The 20,986-nt window shown below is 32.8% G+C and overlaps 1 protein-coding gene across 6 annotated transcripts in view; it reads left to right on the top strand.

Moving 5' to 3' along the window:
- Nucleotides 1-20,986, top strand: part of LOC149536833 (ARM repeat superfamily protein) — a 245,597-nt gene that overhangs the window by 206,380 nt on the left and 18,231 nt on the right. The gene's annotated exons all lie outside the window — the stretch shown is intronic.

Raw genomic sequence — 20,986 nt, 5'->3', positions numbered from 1 at the left:
TTTAAAATGCATCTATTTGGGTCTGTTATGCAAATCACACTCTCTAGGAGAGTTCACATATTTTTTAAAGTGCATGTATATGGAGGTAAGAGACAAATCACACTCACAAGGCCTCATCACATGTTTTAAAATGCATGTAAGTGTAAAACAATGCAAATTGCACTCTTGGACCCTCATTATATATTTTAAAACTCGCAACATGAGAAAACAATTCAAATCGCATTCTTTGACCCTCATTACATATTCATGTAAATGGTCATTTACGTGCAAGTCACACCCTTGGAGGACCTTTGCATATTTAAAAAACTTGGCTTTTATTTGTGTAAGTCCATAAAAATGACTTTATAGTGTATATCACACTCTTAGGATGCAATTGCATGTAAAGTGAGTTGCATGTAAAGGAGGTTTTTCATGCAAAATGGACTCTAGGAAGTCCATTACATGCATTTCTAGTTCAAAGCACACTCTTGGAGGCCCTTTGCATGTAAACATGTAAAGACCACGCACTGCTATCATAAGAAAATACTTTCTTTATCCAATTGAGAACTTCACTCTAGTTGTAACCATATACATCTCTAATATCAAGTGGTGGTGGAGGCTCAACATTATGCCAACTTTCACCAAGAAAGGAACACAACAATTCACTACTCCTAGCTCCTTGATACATTAACACCCATGGGAATGCTCCACCAAGATCCCAAGTGAAGACCCGTGTGATGTCTCTGATATTTCCAACCAAGTCTTATAATAGCTTTGCCAATAAATATGATAATACTTGCCAAACTGACAAAATCACTATGCCACCATGTTGGAAACAATGGAGTAATCCAAAAATAGGTGTCGCATGAGTGAACATCTCAAAAGAGAGCAATTCGAGAAGCCAGCCTATCTCACCTCCCTCAACTACTCAAGGATATACATCATACCAACTATCCTATTCCCACACTCAATTTTAATTTATCAAAATCAAAACAAGTCCAAGAATGTCATTAGACCTCTATCTCTCAACTTTAACTTCATCTTCATCATGCTAGAAGTGGTGAAGCTGGTCAGCTAACCCATCGAAACTACAGTGCTGACTCTGTCAATACTTGGGTCCTAAAGCAAACTTCTCCCACATCCTTTAGCCATGAGGAGATACAAATCACTGAAAGTGGCTACAATCCCACAATTGTATCTAACCTCTATTAAACTCCCATGGATGTGCTAACTCTGCAAGTAATCTCGCGTACAACAATTGACACCATAATCACCCTATAACCATTTAGTATGAAATATATATGATATAGAAGTAACCAACCCTATCAAATACATATGATGAAAAACTGATTGGTGTCCGTGCAAGTTATCTCCCACTATCATCTAGTCGAATACCTACAACCTGTAGTCCCATACACTAAAGATGGAACCCCTCCATCACACAATGGATGATACAATTCTTGAGCTAATCTACATGTGTGCAACATCAAGCCCTCAAAAGTAAGATGATGAACACTCTTATTATATAATGGTAATAAATAACACCAACCTTAGTTAATGGCTTATCATCAAGCACAATCTGCCTACTGAATGTAGATGAATCATACTTATCTGATCAACTCTCATGCTATCATCACTGACAACCTCCTCAACTGCCACATTTGAATGTTGAGCTAAAGTAAAATGTGACAAATTTAATTTCTGATTAAGCTCAACAATCTGATTTTCAGCTTCATGAAAAGCCACTAAGGTAGCCTTTAGGGTGTTTCTACTAGAATTATTGTCATTGATGTCAAAGGTGCATTAAGAAGTTATCATTGATATGAAAGAGAATTCAAATATGTGGTATGTTGGGTGGGTATTTTGCAACCGACAGTTTTGTGAAAAATCCAATCGCAAAATAGGATGACCAGCCACAACGTGTGACTACCTTAAAGGGAAGACTCCCCCTTCTCACCATTCCTTGGATCAACTCAAGGTAAGCAAGAAGTTGAGAGATTTTGTAAATGGTGTTACTAATATTCTGACTCGTGAAGCGAGTAATGGGCAAGATGAAATCTCTAACTACACTTCTATCTCGTAGTTGGAAACGGTGATATTGATAAACCAACATCAAATCAAAGGTTGATTGAAAGTGTACCGGTTTGGCTCTAAGTGCCCTTTGTTTAATTTATAAGAAAAATCACTACGATTGGGGTGCAAAGACTTCTAGAAGTAGATGATTTCTGTTCAATTCTATAAGAAAAACCTGTACTATTGGGGCACAAAGACTTCCAAAAGTAGGGAAATTCTAACTATTTTTCATGAATTTGAGATGGTAATACAAGCTATAGTCAAAGCTCCTATGTATCACCATAATTGCTCCCAGTCAAAGCTTTGGCTCCAATTGCTTCTTAACTCACTATGCTCTATTATTGAACACAAAATTATAACATGAATCAAAGACAATAGGCAGGAATTACAGTCAAAGGTTCTAATTTGCTCTATCACAATTGCTTCCAGTCAAAGGTTCGAATTCAATTAATTTCTTTTTATTCACTTTTCTCCCAAATTTGTGCTATATAATCAAAGTTATGCTTGCACAAGTATGGTAGAGCTTCCTTACATACAACAAAAGATGATTTTTACAATAAGGGGGGCACTCCTTATATATTGGCAAAGGAGTTGTGAAAAAGATGGAGGAAAAAGTGGGAGCAACTCAACCAACTTTGACTTAGTCTAACTAACAAGAGAAATTATTGGATTACATGTCATTGCACATGTAAACCATATTACATGTAATTACACAATTTCTTGCAATAAATACTATCCAACTACAAACATGAAAGAAGAAGAAGAAGAAAGTGTTGAGGCTTATTGATTTTGAATGAATCAATCTTGTAGATTGTTAGCAAATGCCTTGTACTTAATGATGCAATCTCGAATGATAACAAGATCAAGAGCTCTTGTATTTCGTGCCATTGTGTCCACCTTGATAATCATGGTGTTGTGTCTTTTGATAGCCTTAGACTCACTTTGATGAATTGACCATTGTCATTTGAAAACTTGACGTGATCAAGCTTTTTCTGATTTGAGTTGTTGTGAATTCTCTTTTGTAGATTGGCACATTTTGGAGTCTTTGACACTTTGAAAACCTTCTCGATGGTGTCCGGAGGTCAAATGAGTTACTTCTTGAAAATCAAAACATGACTTCTTGATGGGATATCTCTGTATTTTGAAGAAGTTTTGACATATCTTGAAGAGTGTGCCACAACATGAAGATGATATAATCTTCCAGTGAGATTGAATCCTTGAGAACTTTGGGATGTAATGACGAATATGGAATGAAATGATGCACTTGCACGAAGAGGTGGAAGGTGGAGTGAAGTGAAACGTGCTCAAGTTCTTGGGAAAGAACTTGCAATTTATTCCAAATGAAGAAAAATGAGAAAGCAAACAAACAAACAATGAAAACTAAGCACAAAAGAAATATGTGTCTTTGGTTTTAGACCTAAACATGTCAACAAGCAAGTTACTTCAACATGCAAACTCGAATTTGGATTTTGGAAAAAAACCGAAAGTATGAAAATGAGACTTTTCATCATTTTTAAAGAAAAAATGCACTTTTCATGGCATATATATAGAGAAGTGTGCAACTTTAAGTATAAAATATGCATTAAAATAGCAATATAAGCACGAATTGATGAGCAAGTTTGAAAATGTCCACTTAGTTGGAGGTTAATGAGCCAAAATAACAAGAATCATAAATTTTGAAGACCAATTCTCCTCCAGTTCCGGATTCTCAAAAAATAATTTGACTTTTTCCATACTTGCATTCAATAAATATTAATGAGCAATGAAGGTTTGAGTTTGACATGAAAATGCCAAATACATGATCTCCTAAGGCAATAGCATGTATTAAAACTCAAAAACGACCTCTATTGATCCAAACATATGGGCTGGAAATGTCATTTTTTGAGTTTTTTGAACAAAAATGTGCCCTTTTCACACAAAAACCTGGGTCGTTTTTGCAAAAACGTAGCCAAAGCATGTAAATTGATTATTTTTTACTTGTGAATGCAAAAACAACTTTTCCAAATGACAATACATGGATCCAAATGCAAAAATGTGACTTCAAAACACATAAAAGTAGATAAAAAAACCTGATTTTCTGGGCGTTTTAAGCAAAAATCGTGATTCATAAAAAGCATGAAATGAAGTTTTTTGACAACTTAAGGCAAAATTGTGTTTTTCAATAGTATATATATGGATTGAAACCTCAAAACAACTTTTATTTGGGCTAGAAAGAGAAAAACTGCCTCAACTCTGGGCGTTTTAAACAAAAGTGTGGCTCAAAAATGCAAAAACTAGTCATTTTTGTCTTGGATATGAAAAATCATGACCGCCAAATGCATATATATGAATTAAAACTCGAAAACACCCTTGTGTTATGGATTTCAAGCCATTATATGGGCAGATCTAAGCATTTTTGATGGAAAATGTGTTCTGGGAGGAGGAAAACATCAATTTTTTGCCTTTGAATGTTCAATTTCGGGTTTCTTGAAGACATATGCATGGAGTTAAAGACAAATCACACATTTTGGGTGCAATTACATGTTTTAAAATCACCAAAAGAGACTTCCTTATCAAAAACACTCCTTTTGGGTGCAAACACATGTTTTGAAAACTTCAAAATGAGTCTTGAAGGCAAAGATGCGCCTTTTAGGTGCTACTGCATGTTTTAAATGGAGCCACAAGCAAAAACACACCTTTTAGGTGCATATGCATGTTTTAAATTTTGCACAAAAACAACTTTTAGACAAAAACACATCTTGTGGGTGTTATTGCATGTTTTGAAAACACGTGTAATATGCATGTCTCACCTTTTGGGGGTCATTGCATATTTTAAAATACACGTAATTACATGTTTGAAGTGTTCTCAAAGACATTTTCATTCAAAATCACACCTTTTAGGTGCAATTGCATAGTTTGATGAAAACGTGCTTGTAGACATGTAAAGCACAACTCAAGTGATGAATTAAGCACATGTCAATTTAATTTTTGAGTAAATATTACTCAAATGGATCATAAATAATATTTACATCATTTTAAAAGTAATATTTGTCATGATGTTTTGATTTAAAAAATTAAATCAAACTATATAGTTAATATAGTCAGTTAAGTGAAAAATTAAAAAATAACTCAACTTAAAAATATAACATAAAGTGCAGTAGAGTTACTTTTAAGTGAAAAATTGAAATGATAAAGTAACTTAAAAACATAGCATAAAAATGAATTTATGTTAAATTTTTCAAAAAGTGAATGTCAACTTAAAAATATAAAGGTCTATTTTTTTGGCACTAAAGTGATCATATCTTTTGATTGGGAATTCCAACTTAGCCCTACGATAGATCGAATCAAAGGAGGAAAACCGAAAGCAATAATTTGAGTAAAACCAAAGGGCCAAAAGCCAACAAAGACACTCAAAAATGAGAAAAATGATGTTGAAGGCTTCAAAAATCAAGCATAGGATCAACAAACAGAAAAAAACTAAAAAATCTTGACGAGAGCCTTCGGTAAAAAGATTCATTATATTAATTGGCATTGATTGATTGAGCAATGCTACCCAATTAAATAATGATCTCACTGAGAGAGAAACAACTCTAAGTTAAAAATGTTTCGGACTGTTACATACATATTTTGTGGTGACAAAATGTAGGACAACATGATACACAAAATCATCCATAACATAGATAGATAAATATATATCAATCTTTATATGCATAAGACTGATTATAAACATTGCAATGGTGCAGAGACAAACAGGGATATTGACGAGATTAGTTATTGATGTATTATATATTGAATAAAATATATATGAAATCGATGCAATATTAAACATTAAAGAGAAGTGGCTATGAAGAATGTAGAAAGCAGAATTGGGTATTGCATTTGAAAAAGACAGATCTGTTTAAGTCAGATGTGCAATTTAGAACTATGGTGCACATTCACGAACTAGTAGAGCCGTAAAAGAAATGATTACACAGTAATAAAAATGGACATCTTCAGCTAATTGAAGATGATATACAGCCTGATAAACCAAGGATAGAAGCAGTGTCTGATTAAGGCAGCAACGCATGATATAAGAAAGGTACAACCAGTTATAATAGTACGAAAGTCTACCATAGTTAACAGCAATAACAGCAATAATATGAAGCGACTCAAGGAACCAATAAGTAGTTTATATATTATACACTCAGTCAGATTAAAGGGTTAGCAGATTAAATGGAGTCATAGAGCACACATGTTTGAAGTCTCAGTTATTAAGAAAAGAATATGAAGATGGAAACAGAGAGATATAACTTCAGCAACGAATGTTTGGCTATGCTTGGTGATAGGTAAATTCAGTCTGCATATAAGATGATGAAGTTTGATATTGGAGAAGCATGATAGAGAGTGATAAAACATAGCAGGTCAAAGTGTCATCAGTACGGAAGAAAAATAAATTTAAGTAGTTCCCGTTGGCAATACACAGAGAACAACGATGATGGGAATCTGAATGTAAGAGTGAAGTTCGACCATACCAGAACATGGTATACAGTGACAAATACAAAGGATGAACTCTACAGAATGTAGACATAACAATAGACACAATCGTTATATCTATATAGAAAGAACCAAGCAGAAGTATATACAGCAGTAAATAACAACAGCAAAATGGATAAATACGTAAGACAAAATAAGAAAAGTCAAACAGCAGAAAATAACAAAATAAGAAAAAGACAAATTTTATTGTCTTATCCACAAACAAGAATTCCGAATATTTCGTTGAAAAGTCATGTAAGACAAAAATAATATTTTATACAGAGCTAATCATGGTATATTGAATAAGATGTTGGTAAGAGACAAAAAGGGCCAGTATGAATGTCTCGTGTCATAAATGTATATTTGTACACATTGTTAGATAACTCTGGAGTATGCAGCGACAGTGTCAGATATTCTTTGGGGCTCTTCAGTCAGCACTGAGTCTTCAGCAGTATTTTGATACATGCTTTTATAACATATTCGACAAGTAACATGGAATTAGGTTAAGATTGCCACGTCATGTAAGGAAGGATATACCAAGTTTAATATAGAGCCCGATAATTCAAAAATCTGAGACTAACAATTTCTGTAAAAGAATCAATAAATATTTGACACACAATGAGTACGAATATGATGGAAAAGACAACCAAATTCATTACTGTACTGATGGAATCGTGAACTTCAGAAGTCTTGACGGCATTGGAGTCAAATACACACGTCAGCTTTGTTTGCCATGTCCTCATTTAAGAGCCGCTGGGAACTTTGGAAGGTATGGATTAATTAACGGCAACATAGTAATATGCAAATTAAATACATTGGTCATCTAATATCATAGACTCAATTCGATTGTATGGAACGCAACAACCTATTCCAGTGTCTGCTTGAGTTGGGCGTTGAAGTCTTTTGGAAAGAGATGCAACAGGAACAGCAATACTGTTGGGTGTTTTAGAAAATGTCTGCCTGCAATATGCATGGCCACGTCAAACTTTCCGTGTCACATAAGTGCTATCAAACATGAAAATAAAGACTATGGGGATGAATTGTATAAATATTGGATTATAAAGTGTTTATGCCATAGAAGATTTAAATTATAATAAAGTGTAAACTGCAATTAAAAATATTGTTTAATTTTGTTAAAGGAGGAGACATAACTTTGGTTTTTGAAAGGTCACATCTATTCATATTTGTTAATATAAATAAGAAGAGTTTCATTTGGAAGAAAATATGTGAGTGGTTGGAAAAGTAGAAGTAAAACAGTGGAAGAAATAAGAATATCAGGATTCAGAACAGAGATCTCTGTTAAGCGAAGGCAGTAAAGAACATTAAAAAGATATATGCAGATTTAGACTAGAGGAAAGCACATCAAGAAAAGTGTGTAAACTGAATATACAGATGAATGAAGTAATGGTAGTGAATAAACTAACTACATATGTATTCTGATTTTAATCAGATATATGTCTCCAGATAAATTCAGATATGAAGGATAATCATATAAAAGGCATAAAAGAAAATTTGTGAGATCTACATACAGATATAGAAGAACATATAGATGCAAATTATATAAAGAATATGCAGACAGAGGTAAAATGTGAAGTATAGAAGAGTGATTGGCTGATTTTAGAAGGAGAGGAGAATATAAATTTATTCAAAGATAAGAAGGGAAAAGTGTGCAATAAAAGTGTCCATCATTAGTTGAAGTAAGCAACACTATCAAGGTGGAAGAGAAGTTTTTGTGCTGTGGGTTGGTACTTATGAAGACAGATGCAGGAGTTGGTGCTTCTAGTAGGTCGAAGCCTGTGAAGTGTGGGATTTGGTGCTTCCAGTGAGTCGGTGCTCGTAAACTTAGGGGTTGGAGCCTCTAGTAGGGCATAGCCTACAAATCACTGTAAAAGAACAAGTTTATATAAAAACATTTATTGTCGTGGTTTTCTCTTGCATTGGGTTTCCACATAAATCTTGTGTCATTGTGTTCAAGTGCATAATTATTGATTTCGACATTTAAAGTTATTAAAGTAATTGTTTGGATAAAAAGTTTTAAATTGACAATTTTTTTATCATATTGATTCACCCCCCTTAGTATAATTGTGTGCTCTTCAGTTCCTAGTATTTGAGAGCTCGAAGGTAAGGGTGTCTACTTCTTCCTTCTTCCTTAATGCCTCTGAATAAATCTCTCAAGATTGAGAAGATGATTGTGATCTGAAAGAAGATGTAGATAATCTGATTTCATCTTTTTCACCCCTTTTGTAATTGCTTGCAAATGTGAGAACTCTTCTTTGAGTCCCTTTTAAATAAAATTTGAGACCCATAAAATATTAAGTGTTGGTCTCCAGAAGATAGTATTTTGGCTTCCAATTAATTAAAGCATCTTTGAAATAATTCACTCAACAAATCACTCCATTATTTTAAAAGATCATATTATTAATTCAGCCCACGAATCAATATTAATTTATATTAATCTTTAGACTTGCAATGACCTTCGACAATGAAGTCCAAAGACAATCAAATGATATTAGTGCCAGTCTTTAATCAAGATAGGCGTGTAAAGATAGCTTGGTATTTTAATCTTTTTCAATGAAATGTTATTGCCTTATTCAATTATTCACAACAACTGTGCTATATTAAACCTTTAGCTTAGAATAATATTCGATAAAGACATATTCCTTTCATGGGATCCCCAATGATTTTAAACTCATAATAAAAGAGTCTAATCAGACTTCTTCAATAATATACTAAACTTGGAACTTTAAACTTCCTAAAACTTATTGAGTAGATGAAAATAACTTCTTCTTGAGCAATCTATTTCCCAAATCGAATAAAGAGTTCAGAACTCTGGATAAATCTGTTGCTATTGAAACCCCACAGGCTGGCAGGAAAACCAAATCTCATACTGTTGTAACATCTCGAACTGGGTATTTGGCCAAAACTTAAATATATTTCATACAATATATTTCAGATTTGAACTAGCCAAAACCCTAGAAACAATATAAAATACCCAACATAAATTTAAACATTGAAATGATGTTATATTCAAATCTTCAGCAGAAATGAATATTCAAAAAGGACATCATGAATTTCTTCAGTAAAACAACCACTAAATCCAATTGTAATTACATAAAATACAAGAAGATTGGATATTAGAAATATAAAATTGAAGCACTACATGAAACACTTGCACGATGTCTCCAGTTGAGAATGAGTTTCCATCCGTTGTCTCCAAGCTCAAGGGTTTCCATTCTCTCACCTGCTGAAAGCTAATGCTTTCTAGAACTCTCCAAGAGATAAAATGAAATCCAAAATAAAAAACCAAGTATCTTGCAAATGAGCTTTCTTCTTTCTTTTAAGACCAACTTGTTGACTCTTCACTTTCCTTTCTTTATTTCTTTATTTCCTTTTAAAATTTCCTTCTTTCTGTTGTATTAAAGATTGTTTTTTGCAAATGTAATAACATTGCCATTTTTATTGGCGTGTTCCAAATGGAAATTTGAAGACTTATAAGTTAATCATCAATGGATAATAATAAATATATTAATAATAATATAAATAACCATATATGCATATTATACATATTATATATATAATATAACATACATAATATAATATGTATTATAATAATATATATTTATATATTATTATATGAAAGCTAACGCTTTCTAGAACTCTCCAAGAGATAAAATGAAATCCAAAATCAAAAACCAAGTATCTTGCAAATGAGCTTTCTTCTTTCTTTTAAGACCAACTTGGTGACTCTTCACTTTCCTTTCTTTATTTCTTTATTTCCTTTTAAAATATCCTTCTTTCTGTTGTATTAAAGATTGTTTTTTGCAAATGGAATAACATTGCCATTTTTATTGGCGTGTTACAAATGGAAATTTGAAGACTTATAAGTTAATCATCAATGGATAGTAATAAATATATTAACAATAATATAAATAACCATATATGCATATTATACATATTATATATATAATATAACATACATAATATAATATGTATTATAATAATATATATTTATATATATGTATATGTATAAGAAAATTTGTCTAAATGATGATTTATCATCAAGGAATTTCATAATCAAATCAATTTGATAGAAGCTACAAACTTAACACTCCCTCTTAGCTAGGGAGGATTGTTATAGAACACATTATGCTCTTAAGTATATGAAGAGATATCATGTCAGTATAATATTCCTAGAATGACAACTTTAAGGATATCAACATATATTCATCAACTTAAATGCTATCTCTCAATATAATGTGAAGTATGATTCAACAGGAAATATAAGTGATATGATATTCATCATATTTATATTCTTTTGGTATGTGCATTGGCATCAAGTCCTTGATGCCTACCAAAAGATTATGTTATATCCTAGTAGGATATGAATTATTTGATTTTCGACACTTCGGGACAACAACTTAATGTAGTCCATCAGATAACAAGAAATCACAATGTTATGGTCTCTATCATGACAAGTATCATGATTTTCGAAACTTTGGGACAACAACTTCATGAAGTCTGATCATGATACGTTCGTTATCATGACTTACGACACTCCGGGACAACAATTTAATGAAGCCTATCATAACAATAGGTCAAACTATTGATAAGATTGTCACCTTACAACCTTCAATATATATATATATATATATATATCTCAATGAAAGATCGTCACCTTTCATGACATAATCCACATATGCACAGTAGTAACCACCATGTACCGAGTTAGAGGGTGGAACAAGGGCTTTAAGCTCAAATTCTCCCTCACAGAGAAGAATGCATTACAAGGAATTTCACTTTGATCTTTTCCTTTATCGAGAAAATATCACACTTCAAAATTCTCCCTTTAAACAACGATCCTGGGAAGTCAGGTCCTCTAGTTACTCCCTTAGAACTCTCTTCACCTAAGGATGCCTGTTGAACTCCCTTTGAAATAGATATCAATCTTCTTTCTTTCTGGTGATAAGTCGTTATTTCCTCATGATGTACACAGGGTAGGCCCATCAAAATCATGCATTTATACACATGTATTTTGAGACTCCCTCTGAGTATCAATCTGCGGAACTCCTATGTTGCTTTTGAAGAAATGTCAAACTCCCTCTTAATGGAAGAATACTCATAATCTCAATCATCAAGAATATTCAATTTCAAGAACCTCATTGATCATTAGAGGACTAATGAATTCTAGATCACAGCTTCTTTTGAGCTGCTATCATAAGATTGAGTCTGTACAATATTTGGTAGCACGTGTAAAGTATCGGCCTTCTTTTCCTGCAAGATCATCTTTAGATACAAAGGAAAAGATGAAGGAAAATAGCTCATATAGTACATATAGAGATACAAATAAGAGAGACTATAATGAGTAGATAAATGTAATACATAAAAATACTTATTTGTACATCAACATTCTTGATATTGATTGCTCCAATGAAGCTCCATATGCATCAAATTAGAAAATGGCTCCAATGGGAAAACATTGGGTTAAGGTAATCATTCTTCCCCACCCTACAATGTAAAATTCCCATATGTTTTATTTTTATAGAGTTTTCAATCAATATCAAGTCTAATGAGAGACAATCATCTAGAATGATATTAGCGTCTATCTCTATTAGTAACTTCTTCATGAGTATTAATCTTCTTTCTAGTTTGGTACTTTCATCCAATGAAGATCTAAACATTCATTGAACTTATCGATAGAGGCAAATGAGTATTGACATTTCTCTAAACCCATCCACCATATACTAATATTTGATTTAGAGTGTTCATGAATCTATTACTCATACTTAGAGCTTTGGTCATCAAGCAAATAACCATTGATGGTTCAAATTCTTCGGTAACCATAACTATACGATTCTGATAGTTTGGCCATTCTAATTGTAATTAATGTTATCCATCATATGACAAATTCATGATATTGGAGCTTTGGTTGACATCGACATAAGCTTCTTGAGTCAACCTCTCAAGTTTGCCACAAAAATTTCTTTACAAGTGTGCTAGAATGGTAGTGGACTTATAACATTCGAATCTGCCTATGGAACCTTTCACAATCTTGAAACATTCTATACACTTCTTAACCTTTCTATCCATTTATTTTTCATGGATTTAGTGTATGTGCTGGATTATCTATGTAAGTCTTATATATCTGCTCAAGAATGATTTGTATATCTATCCATCTAACCCTTCGTAGACCTGAAATTATCTTTTATATTCTCTTCATCATTACGTCTGCAATATTCTCCATATCAAGTAACCTACATGGGGGTTTTTGAATGATTATTATACATTAATATTGTAACTTGATTACTACAACTTGGTGTGGAGAATTGTCTAGATACTTGGTCACTAAAATTGGAAATGATTCTTCCATACTTTGCATCTTGTTTTATGAGGGTTGAGTACCAATCTCCCTTAACACTTCAGTGGTAACCACGCTGCAAGAGAATAGTTTATATGTCACCATCAATGGCAAGGTACTAGTTTTAGTCTACTTCTAAGCTTTTCATCTACAATTATTAATTGGGTATGTCCAATATATTTTCCCTTGTTTTCATATAATTCACAAACTCTCTTCATTGTTGGTTTTGACTAACATATTTATTAAGAAATTTAACATTCCTTGATAAAAGCATTTCATGCTTCATTCTTATATTTGATACCAAGTTATATCCTTCTACGACGATGACACTATATGTAATAAATAATGTAAATGGTCAAAATTGACTATTGAATTTCTTTCAAATGTTCAATTGATTATTAAGGGGTGGAAAATCCATGTCAGGTAGTGTAAGTCACTAGACGAATTTTTCATTAGAATAATTGACCATGATTTACTTCTTCAATATATCTCTGCCCATTTGTTTGTTTTTCCTATTAATATTATAAGGGTTATTTAATATATTAGTCATTGACTACTAAATCTATGTAATTCGTGCCTCTTGAATGTTGGTATATCTCATTTTTCATTCATTGAGCTCAAACGTATCCATCACGCTAAGGAAATGATTAGGTCATATTGAGCTCGAACGTATCCTTCCATTTCTTGCTGACATGTGGTTTATTATTCTAATACCATGTTGTTGTATTAACGATCGTTTTATGCAAATGTAATAACATTGCCATTTTTGTTGGTGTGTTCTGAATGCAAATTTGAAGACTTATAAATATGAAGAGACATGTCTTTACGGTTAATCATCATTAGATAATAATATATATATTAACAATAATATAAATAATCATTTGTGCATATTATATATATATATATATATATATATATATATATATATATATATATATATATATATATATATATATATATATAATATGTATTATATATATATGTATATGTATATTATTACATCCCAAATTTTGACCTAATTTAAAATATAGCCGTTGAGGTTCACATGAAGTCAGTTGACAGTTAAATTTGTTATTATCTTGTGAAATGGTAAGATGGTTAGTCATTATAATTATTTATCACGAATTCATAAAATTGAATAGACGGTTAGCCATTATGATTATTTATAACTTGCTATGATAATATGATTTAACTGCGGAGAATTTCCTTGTAGGAAGCACATCAAAGGGGTGGAAGCATTGTCAGAAAAGAATTAGGCATAGGAGCATCACAATCTCTAGGCAAATGGGTTGAGGACCTAGCGACTTGAACACAGGATACATTTGTGGAACCCGCATGAGCTATTAAGAAAATAATCTAGGAAAACATAAAATAATTTAATTAAAATATAAATTGTACCTCAAAGGATTTTAATTGATCTTTCATCATATTATTATAATAAATATTTATATACGTGCGTATAAAAATAAAAATGAAATGGCACCATTATATTATAATAACTTAATATAATGATGTCACCCTATTGATATACTTACATGAACGTATGCAAGTATATATTATAATAATAACATTCAAATTATAATAATATTTGAATTATAATCTTCTAACTGTATTCTTTACATTTTAATATTCTTTGCTTTTAACTGATTAACACTTGGTATGATAAATTGACAATAATCTTTCCAACTTTATCTTCCAACCATTTAGTTTTTCTTTTCCTCTTCTTTGTTTTAATCGAATTAAAACATTTGGAATTTGAATCAGCTATAATCTTTTAAACCGGTGGAAGCCAAGAAGGCACAACTCCTTTCACTAAGTTGTGTTTGGAAGATGGAGATTATATATATCAACCGATTGTCTTGCTGCAAGAGGTACTTTTCCATAATAACCTCTGCTATAACACAACTCTTCCTCATTCCTCATATAAGTTGCATACTCTTAGCTCAGGTTTCCATTACCATCGAACCTTTGGCAAACTCGGAACCTCTGCAGATTAAGTATTGACGTTTTGTGCATGCTGCCGTATATATTTTCTTTTGAAGTCGAAGCTGCCATTATAATCTGAGAGTTCAATTGAAGAAGGACGAATATCTAGTGTTCAGCAAAGCTCAGGCAACTCCAAATAATATACTAGGTCATGTGAATGATTAGTCTTTCCGTATTGTTAAATTTATTCCTTCATAATCAGTTAATCTTTCCAATTTCCATAACAATAGAATTGCAAGCTATATTCAATCTTGAATAATCATAGGAAAACCTTGTTATGGTTGATAGTAAAGTACCAAGTCTTGGAATCGTAAAGTATTAAACCAATGGAAGCTAAAATACAAAGAGTTTTTGTAAGTTTTAAATCACAGAAATGTGAAATGCTAGAAGCAATCATTTGCCATTAATTGATATATTGTTTGAATTTATAGATTGAACTTCTTTAATTTGGCCTTGTTTATGGCCAATGATAACCAAGTAACCAAAGTGTGGATCCATAAATCATTATGCTACTGGATATTAGAATTAAACAATCAATTCTGAAATCTTTAAAGAATATAATCTCTCAAGTCACAGATTGTGATAAGTTGGAATATACGTTAATTATGAAATAGTTGAGAATCAATAGAAAGAACTGGTTGTTCTGAGAATTTAAACACCTTGGACTCATCTGGCTGTATAGCCAAGGAAAAGGGTGAAGAGTTGGGAGAAAGAGATCTATAATATCAAGAAAATAGAATCAAATGTGATATAAGAATGTTTATTATTTTTTTTAGAAGAAAACATTTAATAGCTCATGCATGGTCATGTTTATTGTATTCTCCTTTTGTCACGTTGAGTGGTGAGATTAGATATCAGGATGCTCAGTGGATGACAAGATGTTTCTTGTCTACTCCAAGTAGAGAGGGCCTTTCTCGATAGAGATTGTGTGGGGATAAGTTATGGTCCAAAGAGAATGTTTCACCTCTCCCCAAGTTGTTGGACGTACAATAGACAAAGATAAGCTACACATTCAATTGTTTGTCATAAACAGGTATTTTTACTTTTACGATGTATATGCAAGATTAAGGTAAGATAAATTGAGTTATATCATCATTATAGTTATTTTACATTTAGCTGCAAGAGATAGATTTATCTGATGTATTATTATATCAATCTTTCATTTATATGAATAATAAATATGAGCATATCTTCTAATCTTATGTTATTGCCACAATTAAGTAATCGAAAAGAAAGGAATGATACAATAGTAATTGGAGCCCTAAATGATATAGTGGTATCTGAAGCCCTAATTGATTCAGTGGTATCTGGAGCCCTAAATGATACAATGGTATCCAAAGCCCTAATTGATACAGTGGTATTTGATGCTCTAAATGATCCAGTGGTAATCGATGCCCTAATTGATACAGTAGTATGTGATGCCCTAACTGACATAGTGGTGTTAAATGGTAATCGTCATTTGATTCTGATATAGCGGTATTGGATGGTAGTTGTTATTTGATATTGTTATAGTGGTATTTGTGGACTAATATAGTTGGTTGCAAAAACATCCCTACAATGATTTCTTGGTTCAAATTCCAAGGTATGTGGATTTTAATTTCTATAGTAAATTCATTGCTGGTGTTTTAAGTTCTTAGTTAAGAAATTTTGTTTAATTGTTTTTAACCGTCAATCTCTTTCATATGAACAAAACTGATTTAACTGTCTTCCTATGAAAATGAAATAACAACTGAATTTCTTTGAGTATGTTAGTTGTTAATTAAGACTTGGGAAATCTGGTTGTTACATATATGTATAAGAATATTTGCCTAAATGACAATTTACCATTAACAATGAATCTCATAATCGAATCAATCTGACTAAAGCTACAAACTTAACACTTCCCACATAAAAAAATAAAGTTCTCACACAATAATAATTTGACATTAAAAATATGAACTTATGTTTTAAGTTTAAACATCACTTTACTAATAAACCATTTAAATCTTTCGGCATTAAAATTAATGATCAAATGGACTTAGATAAACATGAACGATAGCTCGCTGGAAAGGTCTCAACATGATGCTCCCAATCCAATATCGAAATGCCAAAAATGTTGAGCCTATTAGCTTACTATAAATGTAAGTATTTGGAAAACCCCTTGAAACAACCCTGATAGCTTGGAAACTTAAATTGCTTAGGCTAGAACTCAATTCGATCTTCAAGATATCCTGATTAGCCGACAGGACAAGGCAAAACAAGCTAATGATGCATCAAAATTCACTGGCCTAGAAAATGGGACATTGCAAATGTATGTTTTTAAACATAAAGATCACACTTTTTAATTGTTTCTTTGGTTCTATTTGAATCCTCAGTGTATGTAGGGACCAACTATGGTCATTCATTCCTTCAAATGACCTCCAAGCTTTTTTTTGTCACATTTTCATTTCTAATTGATTGCTACAACAAGAAGAGTGAAGAATTGAGAAAACTTCAACGTTCAAGTATTTAGTATTTGCCATTTTATTTCTTAGTAGTTGAGAAAACATTTGTATTGTCCCCTTTTTTATGCCATACTATTCTTGTGAATGTTGGTCAGTTTTTTGTTGTTTTCTTTTAGTTTCTAGGTGGGAGAATTCCAATGTTTTTTTGGAGAGCTTAGTGTCAAGTTTTTTATGGGCATTTGATGATGTTTTGAAGTTCAATTGGTTTTGAGGACTGTGGTGATGTTCTTTATAGTGTTTTGGGTCTTTAGGGTTCTATATTGTTGTTGGACACTGCCATTTTTAATAAGTGCTTGTTTTGGGACTTAACATCATTCTTCATCATCTGTTCCTCCTTTGTGTGTTTAGATTAAGTTTTTGGTGCATTGGCAGTGCTTTTTACAAAGTGGTTTCAGATATTTAAGTTATTACACTAAAGCTATAAAGCTTATAAATATTTTCATAGAGTGTTTTAATCTAACAAGGCGGAGTTGTTTTTCGACATTGGATGCCTCGAGAAAAGGGGACTTACACATGTTAACTTTAAATCATAGTAACACAGGGACGCATACTCCCCCCCCCCCCCCTGCCCCACATGCCGGAGACTTCAACGCACTGGGGACTTGGGGACTCCAACAGCGTCACCAAGTTCCACCACCACCACCAAGAATGGGGGACATCCTGATGTTGACTATTTGCAGATTCGACTATTTATGTTTAATGTTCAATGTTTCAATTCACTGAAATGTTCAAGTATTTACTCTTTTACATCTTTATATCTAATATTGCAATACATTATTTTTATAACTAGCATTTTAAGTACCATGTACATATGTATACCCCCCTTCCTGTCCCTCGCCACCGTCCCCCCATTTGCCCCAAATTAAGGCCCTTCTGTACCCCCGTCCCAGAAACTTGTCCCCTGTTTTGCTGTCCCCCCCTCACCCAGGGTGATGTAACCATGCTTTAAATTGTAAAAGGGACTTTGAGGGAATAAATAATTTATTTTGAATTTTGAATTTCTCTTTTTCCCTCAAACTCTATAAAAGGAGTGGGGTTCACATTTGTAGTATTTAGGGTTGCACACATATTGAGATGCTCTAGGAGTTAACAATGAATTCTTAGGAGTTGATTGATGATGAAAACTCTCATCAATATTCACTAGTTTTAATGGTGGAAATATCCATCTTAGCTGGTTAGGTGACTTCACACAGAAATTATTCAGGTTTTCATGGAGTTTGGAGTTTGGTTTCAAGGAACAATGAAATGCTCTAGGCATTTTGATGGCTGATTTCTTGTTCGATTCTTTTCATTGTGTAGAGTTGTTTGGTGGTTTTCAATGTGTATTCATTTTTCAATGAACCCATCAGGCAGACCACAAGACTCGTTTTGCTGATAAGTTTCTGGAATTAAGGACAAATTTCAAATCCCTTCTAGGTTATCTCATTTAATACTGAGCAATCTGGTTAGGTATAATTCCGAGTCTTGTTTGTTGGTTGAATTTATCCTGGGAGGTTGTCTTCTTGAGCTGGTTTTCATTGCATTAGTTGGCATCTTAACATGAGGTGCAAATCACTTGGTATTTGGGAAGACTACCGACTAAGGAAGAGACATCTGGCCCTTGACAGTTATTTGCAGTTGTTAATGGTTGGTTTTCAGTTCGCTGTGGGTGCTTTTGGAGGAATGTTTTTAAGGGTACCCTGTTTTGTGTCATGGGTATATGACTTCCCAGCTGGGCAAGTAACTTTCCAGTCAAAGCCTTGCTCATAAAGTGCCTTGAATGTTCTTTATATTTCCTCCAATCTAGTGGAGTGTTGGGTAAAATGTTTAAGGGGGAAATGCAAGGAGATTGGAGGTCCAAAGGAGGGGGAGTGTTGAACAAACCTCTTTGAGTCTTCTGTGTTAAAACTTCAGGCCTGGCATGCTGATCTGGGAGCAGTTATCTTGTTTTCTGAAGATCCAATATTGAAGGGGAGTTTGTATTATTTCTTTGCAGATGATTTGAAGTGTTTCAGATTTAAGTGACAAGGATTATTTGTCTGGTAAACAGTCTGCATGCTAGTGCTATACTCTTCCTTACTGTGCAGGTTTGAGTGTCAAAATGGTCATTTCTCTAGCCTTTTGATCATCATTTGAGTATTTGTAGAGTACTAGGTAGGAAGGAAAACTGTTGCAGGTTGGAATCCCATATTCCTTCATGACGTGGCTGAACATGTGCAAGCAGAGACACTTCACTTTGGGTTTTGATGACATTTTGTAATTCCTTTTTCAGAAATTGATTTACTTTTTGCCTTTGTGTTGTGAGCAAAAACACTTAAATATATCCAAAACTTACTCCCCCAGATGTTTTTATTGCCTTCCTTTGTAGGAGATATATGTTTTGATCTGCTGAAAGGTTTATGTTTAACTCTTGGCCGATAGATCCAAAGACAATAAATGTCTATTAGGAAAGGGGCAAATAGTTTAAGATATTCATATCTTTGTCATCTACTAATTTGTTTTTGGCAGATAATTGATCAATTAGATCTTTCTGTGCATTTGTTTGGATAAGAAACAACCTTTGGTCATCTTTGTGAACAATTACAGTTTTTAAAGATAAAATGCATGACAAACTCCTTTACCGGACAATAATAGAATTACTGTTTGTACTTAAGCAATGTGATCACTAGAGATATATTTTGAGTACTCGAGGTCATCTTTGTTTCTCCTATCAAAATTACCAGTGTTTGCAGGGGGGTCAAATTTCCTTCCCCAAAACAATGTGGACAGAGACTCGAACACATTTTAGGTATCTTGTGATTCCAAATATTATATTTTATAATGGCGAGTTTTAAAGAACTATGTAACACTAAATTTTGTGAATTTGTAAGAGTTATGCAAGACCATAAAACACAAATTAAACTTCAACTAGAAAATGAAGATACTTATTGAGGTTTTGAACAGATCAATTTTTTATAATTTTAAAATCTTAAACCACCTAACTGATTGCAATTTTGCAGATAATTTTTGAACAACAATAATATTGCAACAATAGACGAAAGTTAGATTTTGCAATTGAAAAGCACAGATTGTAGAATGGCACTTATGTTTTTTTCCCCAAAAACACTTTTGCCATTTTTTATACAAAAGCCTAAAGTCATTGGTTTTGTAACTTTGTAATTGTGTGAAAACTTAGCGCTGTCCTTGTTTAATTAATGTTTTTTTTGCTAACCTATATTTTTTCCCAGATTGGCTCTGCATTTTAGATGCTGTGTACACTGTTTTATGTCTGATTGTTTTGCACAAGTTTCTGCATCTGAGTGACCTGAAATGTGATTTGAATTTGCGTGATTTTTTTTGGAAAGATTGATAACAAACCCATATTGGTTTTTTTTTGAATGTTTTGCTATTGAAACTTCCAATGTCAAACCTTTTGAGAAGGTGGTGAGGAAAGAAAAGTACCTATTGAAGTGTGCATGTGTATTTATCAATGCCGGGGGAAGCTACATTGGTTTAACTTACATTGTGTAAGATTAAATTATGGTGTGAGACATAACTAATGTAAAAGTCACTACAACATTAAAGATATTTGTACCTAGAAGTCAATATCTCATGCCTAATAAACATGACATGCTGATACATACTATTATATTTCTTCTTA

Source organism: Cupressus sempervirens, chromosome 10, assembly GCF_028749045.1.
Source record: "Cupressus sempervirens isolate cs-2001-9-10 chromosome 10, ASM2874904v1, whole genome shotgun sequence".
NCBI classification, from domain to species: domain Eukaryota; kingdom Viridiplantae; phylum Streptophyta; class Pinopsida; order Cupressales; family Cupressaceae; genus Cupressus; species Cupressus sempervirens.
The sequence above is the reverse complement of the archived record's forward strand: the minus strand, read 5'-3'. Positions and strand labels throughout refer to the sequence as shown.